The sequence below is a fragment of the Palaemon carinicauda genome, chromosome 16 (assembly GCF_036898095.1).
Source record: "Palaemon carinicauda isolate YSFRI2023 chromosome 16, ASM3689809v2, whole genome shotgun sequence".
Classification (NCBI taxonomy): domain Eukaryota; kingdom Metazoa; phylum Arthropoda; class Malacostraca; order Decapoda; family Palaemonidae; genus Palaemon; species Palaemon carinicauda.
In genome coordinates, this window is record NC_090740.1 from 117,721,755 (window position 1) to 117,733,959 (window position 12,205).

Here is a 12,205-nt window from a genome sequence, read left to right on the forward strand (position 1 = left end):
TGTGCAAGTCCAGGATTGGCCTGGCGAACCATAGCAATGCTTACTGACGGTGGGATTATTATCACCTTGTCTGAGAATCAGTTTTCCTGCATTGAAAATCATTATTAGTAATGAGTGATTGATATTAGATAGTTTCGCCCAATATTTAGATGGCATATGGCAATCCAAATATAGTAATCCAATAATAACGTCCATGACTGGTGATCGTCAGACTGGGGTTCGAGTCCCGCTCAAACTCGTCAGTTCCTTTGGTCGCTGCATTCTCACCATCCTTGTGAACTAAGGAAGTGTGGTTTGGGGGAGCCTATAGGTCTATCTGCTGAGTCATCAGCAGCCATTGCCTGGCCCTCCTTGGTCCTAGCTTGGGTGGAGAAGGGGTTTGGGGGCTGATTATATGTGTATACATAATCAGTTTCTAGGGAATTTTCCTACTTGATAGGGCAATGTCGCTCTCACTTGCCTCTGCCATTCATGAGGAGTCTTTAAACCTTTAAACCTAATAGTTTTTAAGTATTACAAACTTTTTTTTTTTTAATATTCCTCATATAGATACGTAAGTTTTCTAGTTAATTTTAAGTGTTTTTTTTTTTTTTTTTTTTTTTTTTTAATATTAACAAGTAGTTGTTTTCAGTTATTCAGGATCTAGTCTTCATAAAACCTTCATTATATAAAAACTTAAATTTCCCTTAAAGTTATTTCCTTTCCATGTAAACAGGTGAGACGAAGATTCGAAACCTAAGATTATGAGATCGATAGAAACAATAATGAGGAAAGATAGCCAATTAGGCCACCAATTTTAAACCAATGTGTTTTGATTGGAAATTATCCCATTTTTTTCCAATTATGTCTTTGAAGGAAAAAATCCTTCTAAAATCCTGGCAAAGTGTTTGCAACTTTGTAAACGAGGAAATTACTCATTTGCATTTTAATGAACCAGTCGATTCATCTGATAGTTCATCACAATCAAGCCGATTGCTTTAGATGTTTATTTCTTTTTAGTTGTTTAAAAACTGACAAACTGTCAGATGCATGACATTTATCAACATGTAATAGCCCAGTATTTCTTACAATGGGTCAATCAACAGTCATTGCCTGGCCCTCCTTGGTCCTAGTTTAGGTGGAGAATGGGCTTGGGCGCTGATCATAAGTATATATGGTCAGTCTCTAGGGCGTTGTCCTACTCGATAGGGTAATGTCACTGTCCCTTGCCCCTGCCATTCATGAGTGGCATTTAAACCTTTAAATCGATGTCTGTCTTGTGTTCTTCCTAGCTTTCACCTGGCTATTTATAGCCCCTTTTGTGCATCTAAAAAGGCACAGCCCAAGGGGGTTAACTACTGCACTGTAATAGTCCAATGGCTACTTTCCTCTTGGTAAGGGTAGAAGGAACTCTTTAGCTATGGTAAGCAGCTCTTTTACCAGAAGGACACTCCAATGTCGAACCATTGTTCTCTAGTCTTGGATAGTGCCATAGTCTCTGTACCATGGTCTTCCAATGTCTTGGGGTAGAGTTCTCTTGCTTGAGGGTACACTCAGTTACACCATTCTGTCTTATTTATCTTCCTCTTGTTATTCTGAAGTTTCTCTCTCTCTCTCTCCTCTCTCTCTCTCTCTCTCTCTCTCTCTCTATATATATATATATGTGTGTGTATGTATAAATATGATAAATTTTGCACATTTAGACGTGTTTTCATATGCATAGAAGATGTATTATACTCCTCCTAATATCTGGATTCTCTCTCTACCTCGGGATCAAAGACCCAAGGGGGAATCAACTCAAAGATTATAGCTTCTGAGAATCCAGATATTAGGAGTGGTATAATACATGGATTATATATATATATATATATATATATATATAAATATATATATATATATATATATATAAATATATATATATAATAAATATATATATATATAAATAAATATATATATATATATATATATACTTATTTATATATCTATTTGTATATATATATATATATATATACATATATATATACACAGATATATATATATATATATATATACATATATATATGTATGTATATATATTTATATACATATAGATATGGAAGAAAATCAACACAATATCGTGCTCAAATAGAAATAAATTTCTATCTCATATTAGAATTGATATATAAGCAACTGATAAGTTACAACCATTAGCATATCAATAGAGATATAATGTAAGTTATGAGAACTATTGGATTTCGTTTTTTTTTCCCTGTGTTTCCAACACTTTCCTGTAAATGAACCTCCCGCCCCCCACGCCCCAAAAGGTCATATATCTTCGCTCTAAATCCGAAACTCACACCATCTCAAAAGTCTTTCTTTGCCAACAATGATATATCAGCGTGGTTCTAAAGACCCGTGGCTTCATACCAATGGAAATAAAGGATTTCTCAAGTCTCTATGTTATAATGAACGATATGAGTATAGAAAGGTGTTCTTGAGATTCTCAGAAATTGATCATTTTTTTTTTTTATGGTATTCTTACATGTAGTTCAACTTCCCTTTTCTAATTCCAGTTTTTCACCCCATTTTTGAAAAGGCAGGATATATTGCATGCAACGTATATAGTATGAAATGAAAAGAATATTTTAATTATATGTGGCAAATAACAAATCACCATAGATCTTTTGTTATATTCTAGTGTATATAATATTTTCAGAATAGGTAGCTAAAAATTGAAATCACAAGCTGAAGAGCTGGCGAGGAGAGAGAGAGAGAGAGAGAGAGAGAGAGAGAGAGAGAGAGAGAACATTAAAATCATAAGCTGGAGAGGAGAGGAGAGAGAGAGAGAGAGAGAGAACATTAAAATCATAAGCTGGAGAGAGAGAGAGAGAGAGAGAGAGAGAGAGAGAGATAAAAATTCAATTCATAAGCTGGAGAGAAGAGAGAGAGAGAGAGAGAGAGAGAGAGAGAGAGAGAGAGTTCTTTGGATAATTATAATTCCAGATGTTTATTTCATTCTTACCCTTGAATACGATCAGGTTTTTAAAAAAAAGTTATCCTTTTCTACTTTCTTATGAATTTATGATAAATAAAAACACCCACTCCTTAAGAACTCTCGAAAAAATTTGGTAATAAAAGAGAGAAGTGGCATAATCCATAGGATTCGTGGAAAAGTCATATTCTTGGCTCAAGTTATTAGTAATAACAGAAATGGACATTGTGTTCAATACTTGGTTTTAAAACTAATTTTCATATCTTGTACGGAAAAGTCTAAACTAATAATAATAATAATAATAATAATAATAATAATAATAATAATAATAATAATAATAATAGCAATACTACTGATAATAACAATATTATTATTATTATTATTATTATTATTATTATTATTATTATTATTATTATTAAAAATACTAATACTAATAATGATATTAATAATAATAATATTATCATTATTATTATTATTATTATTATTATTATTAATAACAATAATAACAATAATAATAATAATAATAATAATAATAACTGGGTATCATAACACATACTTATATACGTATAAGCAATTCATTAAGAACTTGATTAAATGTATTCCTCTATAATTAATTGTACTATGAAGCGATTTCAAATCCATCGCGTAATTTAATTTGACAAATTCTTATGAATATTAGAGAACTAAATCTTTGGTGTTGATCCTCCATATCAGCATATTTTGACTATTAACAATGATTTCGTAGGAAAATTAGGTTTTTACAAAACTGTTCAAGTTCAATTGTATTAAGTGGATTCTCTTACTTTTTTTTTTCTTTTTTAATTTTCGACTTATTGGTACATTTTTTTTATTCACATCGTCATTCGTATACTAAATCTTCTAGATTTTCCATTTACGTATCTTTTGCTTTAATTTTCCGTTGTGATCTTATTATGATTTACAGTTATTATTATTATCATTAATATTATTATTATTATTATTATTATTATTATTATTATTATTATTATTATTATTAGCTAAGTTACATCCCTAATTGTAAAGGCAGGATGCCAAAAGTCCAAGGGCTCCAACAGGTAAAAAATAGCCTAGTAAGGAAAGGAAATAAGGAAATAAATAAACTACAAGAGAAGTAATTAACAATCAAAATGCATATAAAGCTATTGTTTTCTCTCTTGAACTTCTGAACACTATCATGATTGTTGAGACGTTACTACATTCATACAAAAGCTGACATGAGATGGAATTAACTGATCAAAAAGTGTAAATATTCGATGATATCCAATTCTGCAGTGTTAAAGTGGCCTATTGGAAATGTCCCTGCCTGGCGATCGCTGGACTGGGGTTCGATGGATATTTTGTAGTGTCTGCAACCTCACCATCCTTGTGAGCTGAGGATTTGGGGGCTGAGAGAGATTTTAGGTCTACCTGCTGAGTCATCAGCAACCATTGCCTGGCCCTCCCTCGTCCTGGCTAGTTGGAGAGGGGCCTTTGACGCTAATCATATATATATATATATATATATGATATATATATATATATATATACATATTGATATATATATATATATATATGCATATATATATATATATATATATGGTCAGTTTTTAAGGCAATGTCCTACTTGATATGGCAATGTCACTGTCCCTTGCCTCTGCTATTCATGAATGACCTTTAAACCTTTAAAGCTAATGTTAATGGTATCTGTTTCAGAAATTTCTTGATTAGCATTCAACAGTGGATCCAATTTTCGTTTACATTTCAATTTTTCCATTTGTTCGGGAATATTTGAATATGAAATAAAGGGTGGTATTTATCATTTGAGTAACTGACTTTGTAACGTGAGTCTTTGTTTAAAGAAATTTCCTCAATTGCAACAGGATGAAATAGGAAAGCGTTTTTATCCCATCGGACAGAGTATAGGATACAGCTACATCTTTAAAGGTTACTCATGAATGGCAGTGGCAAAGGACAGTGAAATTGTGCTATCCAGCAGGACAATCCCCTAGAGACTGACCATTATATATATGTAATCAGCGCCCTTGACCCCTCTCCACCCAAGCTAAGACCATTGAGGGCCAGTCACTGGCTGCTAATGACTCCGCAGATAGACCTATAGGCTCCCCAAAATCCATCATCCTTAGCTCAAAAGGATGGTGATGTTGCAGCAACCAAAATAACTAACGAGTTCGAGCTGGACTCAAACCCCAGTCTAGCGTTCACAAGTCAGAGACGTTACCGTATTTGGATTTTAGAAGGATTGGGGGGAAAGTGTTAAAATGAAGTACAGTGGGAGGTGAAAAGATTGGGGCAGACCCATTATCTATTTTGTGTTGGTTTATTGTCTCAACATCATGCCTTTTGGACTACCAGGAGGTGATTTCTGTTGCCAGCAGCCTTCGAGGGACTTGCGTTTTCATTATTATTCCTTTTCTAGGGTTTGTTTATTTATCAATGTTTATTTACAGGTATTGGATATATATTTCCCTCTCCTTTTATACCACTTGATAAGAATATCTCGAAAGATTAATCTAATTATGTTCATAAATTATTCCCACTTCACTCTTGATTGAACCAATTATTCTAATGATGTTTTTGATATCATTAATGGCGAAATTGAGGAAAAGTTATTCATTTTTGTATACGGAAAAATTAAAGGTATTTTCATGTGATATTTCCTTTTCTCTTAGCTGTTGTGGTATGTTATTGCTGTTGATATTTCTAGGTTTTTCTCCTATTTTTATATGTTGAGGTCATATGTAGCTGGGATAGAGATCAAGTAGAGGATTTTATCATAAACTATTTTCATACAAATATTGATTAAAAAAAGCACAAGTTTAATAGAGAAAACTTTCCTTTCGTTCCACCTTAGACCTAAGTTTAAGTAATTTACTTTTTCCCATATACTCTCTTTAAAAATATGGAGTTCGTTTTATTTCTCTTAACATAACATTCATACGAATTTCTTCCTACAAGTATATTTACAATTTCTATCTATTATTATCCTTAATCAGAGCATAAATATTTACAATTTCTATCTCTTATCATCCCCAATCAGAGCATAAATATTTATAATTTCTATATATTATCCTTAATCAGAGCATAAATATTTACAATTTCTACCTATTATTATTCCCAATCAGAGCATAAATTTTTACAATTTCTATATATTATTATCCTTAATCAGAGCATAAATATTTACAATTTCTATCTCTTATCATCCCCAATCAGAGCATAAATATTTATAATTTCTACCTATTATTATCCTTAATCAGAGCATAAATTTTTACAATTTCTATCTATTATTATCCTTAATCAGAGCATAAATATTTACAATTTCTACCTATTATTATTCCCAATCAAAGCATAAATTTTTACAATTTCTATCTATTATTATCCATAATCAGAGCATAAATATTTACCATTTCTTTCTTATTATCCCAATCAGAGCCTAATAGATCATAGAATTGGCCTACTCATATTGATGGTGCTTATATCCGAATTTTTATTCTTTGAAGTGATCTGATTCCTCCTATGCATTATTTGTAATTCGAGGAAACCTTAATGAACTCGGCCTAAGAATTTTTATTAACTTCCCTAACGTTATTGGACCTCATCTTGAAATTTTTCAAATAGCTTCAAGATTTTATTTTCTATTTTTTTAATTTTTTTTTTTGTCCAAAGAGGCTCTATTCATATGGACCATTAAACAGAGGGGTACTCCCTCCCCCTATGGAAGTGTACTAAGCCCAGTTTTTTTTTTTTTTTTTTTTTTTTTTTTTCCTATGAGATTAGTCAAACAAAAGTACTTCAGTTTCGGTACAGAATTTGTATTTTTTTCTGTTTCATCGCTTCTATTCTTATTGTAATTGAAGTTCAGGTTTGATAAAGCTAAAACCAGATGTTTCTCTTCTCTTTTATTCTTCAACTCATCAAATATAGATCTCTTAAAAACCTTACTACCAGCTTTTAATATTTGATTGGTGTTATCCAGATTTTAAATGGATATCTTCTTTGTACCGCTCAGGGGGTTGAAAATAAAAGGAGTATATATATATATATATATATATATGTATATATATATATATATGTATGTATGTATATTTATACCGGTATGTTATATATACTCATTTCTGAGTGGGGATAATTAACGTGGTGAAAGGGTTTGTGCATCACCATGATCAGCAAAGCTGTACTAGTCAGGACCACGCATACTAGGTTGGTTTCCTGTGAGCGATCAAACGAAAGTCTCCAACCATCACAAATCAGCACTAGCCAGCGTGGTAATGAAAATGACCAAATCCCAGACATGACTATAGACATGTCTGAGGCCTTTGTCCTGCAGTGGACTAGAATAGGCTGCATATTTTGTTGTTGTTGTATATATATATATATATATATATACATATGTATATATACATATATATATATATGTATATATATTATATAGATATATATACATTCATAGATAGACAACATATATATATATATACATATATATATATATATATATATACATATATATATATACATATATTATATATAGATAAATATACATTCATAGATATACAATAAGATCCCGCTATACATTCGAAAGATTGAAGATATTAAGAATTTCAAGAGGATGTTCAAGACTTTCTTGTTTTGCAAGTGCTTCGATAATGTGGATTTGGCAATAAAAGAGCAATATGTCGTTGGAAATACTAAATGCCTTGGAATGTGCATGATAAAAGGACCATCAAGGTCCTGTAGAAAGTAGGGCTCCCCTGCAGTATAGGATCAGAAAAGTATTTTATATATAGTTAGATGAAACTTTTTTTTCATATCTATATAGAAGCTAAGTTCTTTAACTCAAGACCTCGAAGATAAAAGATATTACAGGACAAAATCAATAGAAAAACTTTCCTTATATTATTTTTGTATTTATATAGAAGGTAAGCTCTTTAACTTTAGACCTCTAGGATAAAAACTATTACAGATCAAAATCAATAGAGACACTTGCTTTTTTCATTTATATAGAAGCTAAGATCTTTAACTTAAAACCTCCAAGATAAAAACTATTATAGGACAAAATCAATAGAAAACTTGCTTTTTTTGTATTATATAGAAGCTAATCTCTTTAACTTAAGACCTCTAAAATAAAATCTATTACAGATTAAAATAAATAGAAAAACTTGCTTTTTCATTTATATAGAAGCTAAGCTCTTTAACCTAAAACCTCTAGGATGGAAATATTACAGCACAAAATCCATAGAAAAACGTGTTTTTTTATTTATTGATATAGAAGCTAAGCTCTTTAACTTAAGACCTTCAAGATTAAAAGAAAACATTACAAGACAAAATCAATAGAAAAACTTAGGTTTCTGAAACTGATAAAATAATTGCTCTGCTATCCCTCTAGATATATTTGAGTCAATGATAGTTTTAATTTCCTATTGGAATTGAATTATATTTCTCGAAAAGATGCTAATAAACGTTTTATCATTAAAAGGTGTTTGGATTTAGAAAAGATAGACAAAGCAAACAAATATTTCTCTACGCCTACTTACTTTTCAATCAGCAAAAAGAATTCTTAATCATAGTAATTTTTTTATGTTAATCATTTCATATTCAAACCGGCTTTTAATAACATTAATGAATAATTGATAACATTGTGTTATTAATAACAAAATCAGTAATAGCAATGATAATTAGTTAATAACATTGATTAATAACACAATCATTAATCATTAATAACATTTTGTGTATTACTGATTTATATTAAATAGGACGAGACTCACATAAACAGCGAAATTTAACTCTGCAAGGGAAATGTAAGACATCGTATTGATCAGTGGCAGAAAAGAGAGAGAGAGAGAGAGAGAGAGAGAGAGAGAGAGAGAGAGAGAGAGAGAGAATATTGCTGTTTAAAAACCATTTACCGCGTAGTAACATTACGTATTGCTTAAATAAATGAACGTCAGTATCACCAACGGGTAAGTAAGAATAAAAAACATTGAGAGAGAGAGAGAGAGAGAGAGAGAGAGAGAGAGAGAGAGAGAGAAAAGGACAGTTTTGCCAATATTTTTAAAATAGGTTTCAACCACAGTCAATGTCCTTCAAAGAAGAGTAATTCACCAGTATTGTAATGAAAGAAGGGATTACAACTGAAGATTGATTGATTGATGGATTGATCGATTTAGAGTTCTCTGGCATTTACGAGTGAATAAATCTAATAGATAAAATATGAATAGAGTTGATGTAGCGTAGGGGAAGAGCTTAACGATGGAATAAATACAGTTAAAAATTTTTATTAAAAAAAAACGGTAAAAGTCTGGCAACATTTATTCCAGGATTTTTACCGTTTTAAAACCGGTTATATTGACATGAAAGAGTGATATCACGGTAACCAACGCTTAAAAGATAATAACAAAGTAAGGTGATATTACATTCACCTGTATTTTACTGAAATACGGTTCAGAACAGTATATTTTTAGTGAAAAAAATCCGATAAAGATTACGGGGTTTTTCTAACAGTGGTAAGATGAGTAGTGGTTCGAGGTTAACTGAATGCGTGGGGAAAGTGATGCGGCAGCTGGGTGTTAAATGCATTTCTGTGAATATTGTTTTGGATAGAAACAGGGTAGCAATATAAAGGGAAGAATTAGATGAGGCAGTATGTTATAAGAACTACGGGCTGCATTATTGTAAGAGTCCGTGCTTGAGACAGTATGTATAAGAACTACGTCAGGGCCAAGCAATTTACAAACAATAACAAACAATAGCAATTACATGAGAAGAGTGTATGCCTTTTTGAGAATCGATTATAGGTTCAATTGGGTCCTGAAAGACAATCTCAAAGTAGAAATGATTTCAATTACTCTGTCGAGTGCACAATTCTCTTTTGTATTAAGCGCAGACAACGGGAGATGTTTACATAAGTTGGTACACATTGCGTTATCCTTATTATTATTATTATTATTATTATTATTATTATTATTATTATTATTACTACTACTACTACTACTACTACTACTACTACTACTACTACTACTACTATTATTATTATTATTATTATTATAACTTGCTAATCTACAACCCTAGTTGGAAAGCAGGATGCTTTAAGCCCAGGGACCCCAACAAGGAAAATAGCCCAGTGAGGAAAGGAAACAAGGAAAAATGAAATATTTTAAGAACAGTAACAGCATCAAAATAGATATTTCTTATATAAACTATAAAAACTAACAAAACAAGAGGAAGAGAAATGAGATAGAATAGTGTGACCGAGTGTACCATTAAACAAGAGAACTCTAACCCAAGACAGCGGAAGACCATGATACAGAGGCTATGGCATTAACTAAGACTAGAGTACAATGGTTTGATTTTGAGGTGTCCTTCGCCTAGAAGAGCTGCTTACCTTAGCTAAAGAGTCTTTTCTACCCTTACCAAGAGGAAAGTAGCCACTGAACAATTACAGTGCAGTATTTAACCCCTTGGGTGAAGAAAAATTGTTTGGTAATCTCAGTGTTGTTAGTTGTATGAGGATAGAGGAGAATGTGTAAAGAATAGGAAAGTTCTTAAGACCTCTTCCTGGAAATACTTCCTGATTTTATTTCTCTGTTTCTGAAACACTATTCGAACCTCAATTTCTTTCAATAATAAACAAACTTTGCAGCAGGAAATTGGCTTTTTGGAAATTTTAGGCAGACAGAAAGGAAGATATTCTCTGACTTCAGGAGAAATAAATTAATTTTGCATTTTTTTGTATTTTTGATATGAGAGAAAATATATAATTTTTTTCATAATTTTGATATCAGTTTGATGTAAGTAAAATATCTAAATTGAATTCGATTATAAAAAAAAGATTAAATTTATAGTAGACATGTGTTTCGTATTTTTTGGTAACAAATGACATTTTCTTTATGAAAGAAAGAACTTGATATCTATAGTATCTGTCCTACCCCAAAAGAAAGAATAAAAAATTAATATTCTTGTTTTTGTAAAGTTTAAAGTTTATAACCATAAATATATTTTCTTTATAACAGAAGATATTACAGTCTAGGATATTACAATTTAATCAACGGAAAATGATCGAACAGCACATGAAAGGAATGTATATATTACATTTGAAATAGATATTATAGATAAGAGACACGTATGCGGAAATTAGGAAAATAATAACTGCAGTTTGAATTACAACGATGTATGGAGATTAAATCTGATATTTTTCACTATGAATAGACTTCAACTTGAATGCAGCAAAGATCCTTTTAACCTTGTTTAATATAGTTACATAAAATGTATGATTTAATTCCCCAGTATTTTTTCCTACTAATTCAGCTTGAATATAGAACTATATGTATCAAGTATACACTGTATATAAATTTTTACAACGTTCCCGTGACACAAAAACCAGTAGATGCTATAGTCACAGCAGAAATTCCTGGTGAAATAAGCCCCACCTACTGATGACGTCACAGCCAATCATGTGTCCCCAAAATAAGTCCCACCCCCTGAGGACGTCATAGCCAATCATGTTGTGTCCCCGAAATAAGCTCCACCTCCTGATGACAGAATAGCCAATCATGTTGTGTCCTGCGTTAACAGCGGTCACACACTATAAGGGGATGTATTGTAGCCGCTGCTAACGTGGGAGACGACGTGATTGGCTATGACGTCATTAGGGGGTGGAGCTTATTTTGCCCGGAACCTTTACAGCAACTATAGTAAAGAATCACGCCAAGATTTTCACTCTTGTTTCGCAACATACATGCATACATACATACATACATATTGCTACGTGGTAAACTCTACTATTAGAAAACCTTTATTTTGCAAATTGAAAAGAAAATAAGTGATCTCATTACCAAGCTATATCATACATGCACCAATGCTGATTAAAAAATAATTATTAATGAGCCCTTTTAAGGGATGAAATTCATTATATCAAGTTCAACTAAATATTATATAGCCGCAATGCATCATTATGGACATGTAAAGGTTCACTGGAGGCTCTTTTTTTTTTTTCATTGTTTGATTATTTGACGAGGATTAATCACCATGAAAATGATGGATCATATTAGCTTTTAGCTTCTTCTATTAAATAACACATTATTATTATTATTATTATTATTATTATTATTATTATTATTATTATTATTATTATTATTAGCTAAGCTAAAACCCTACTTGGAAAATCAAGATGCTCTAAGCCCAAGGGCTCCAACAGGGAAAAATAGTGCAGATGACAACACGAAGTGACTCCTACAGAAATATGGA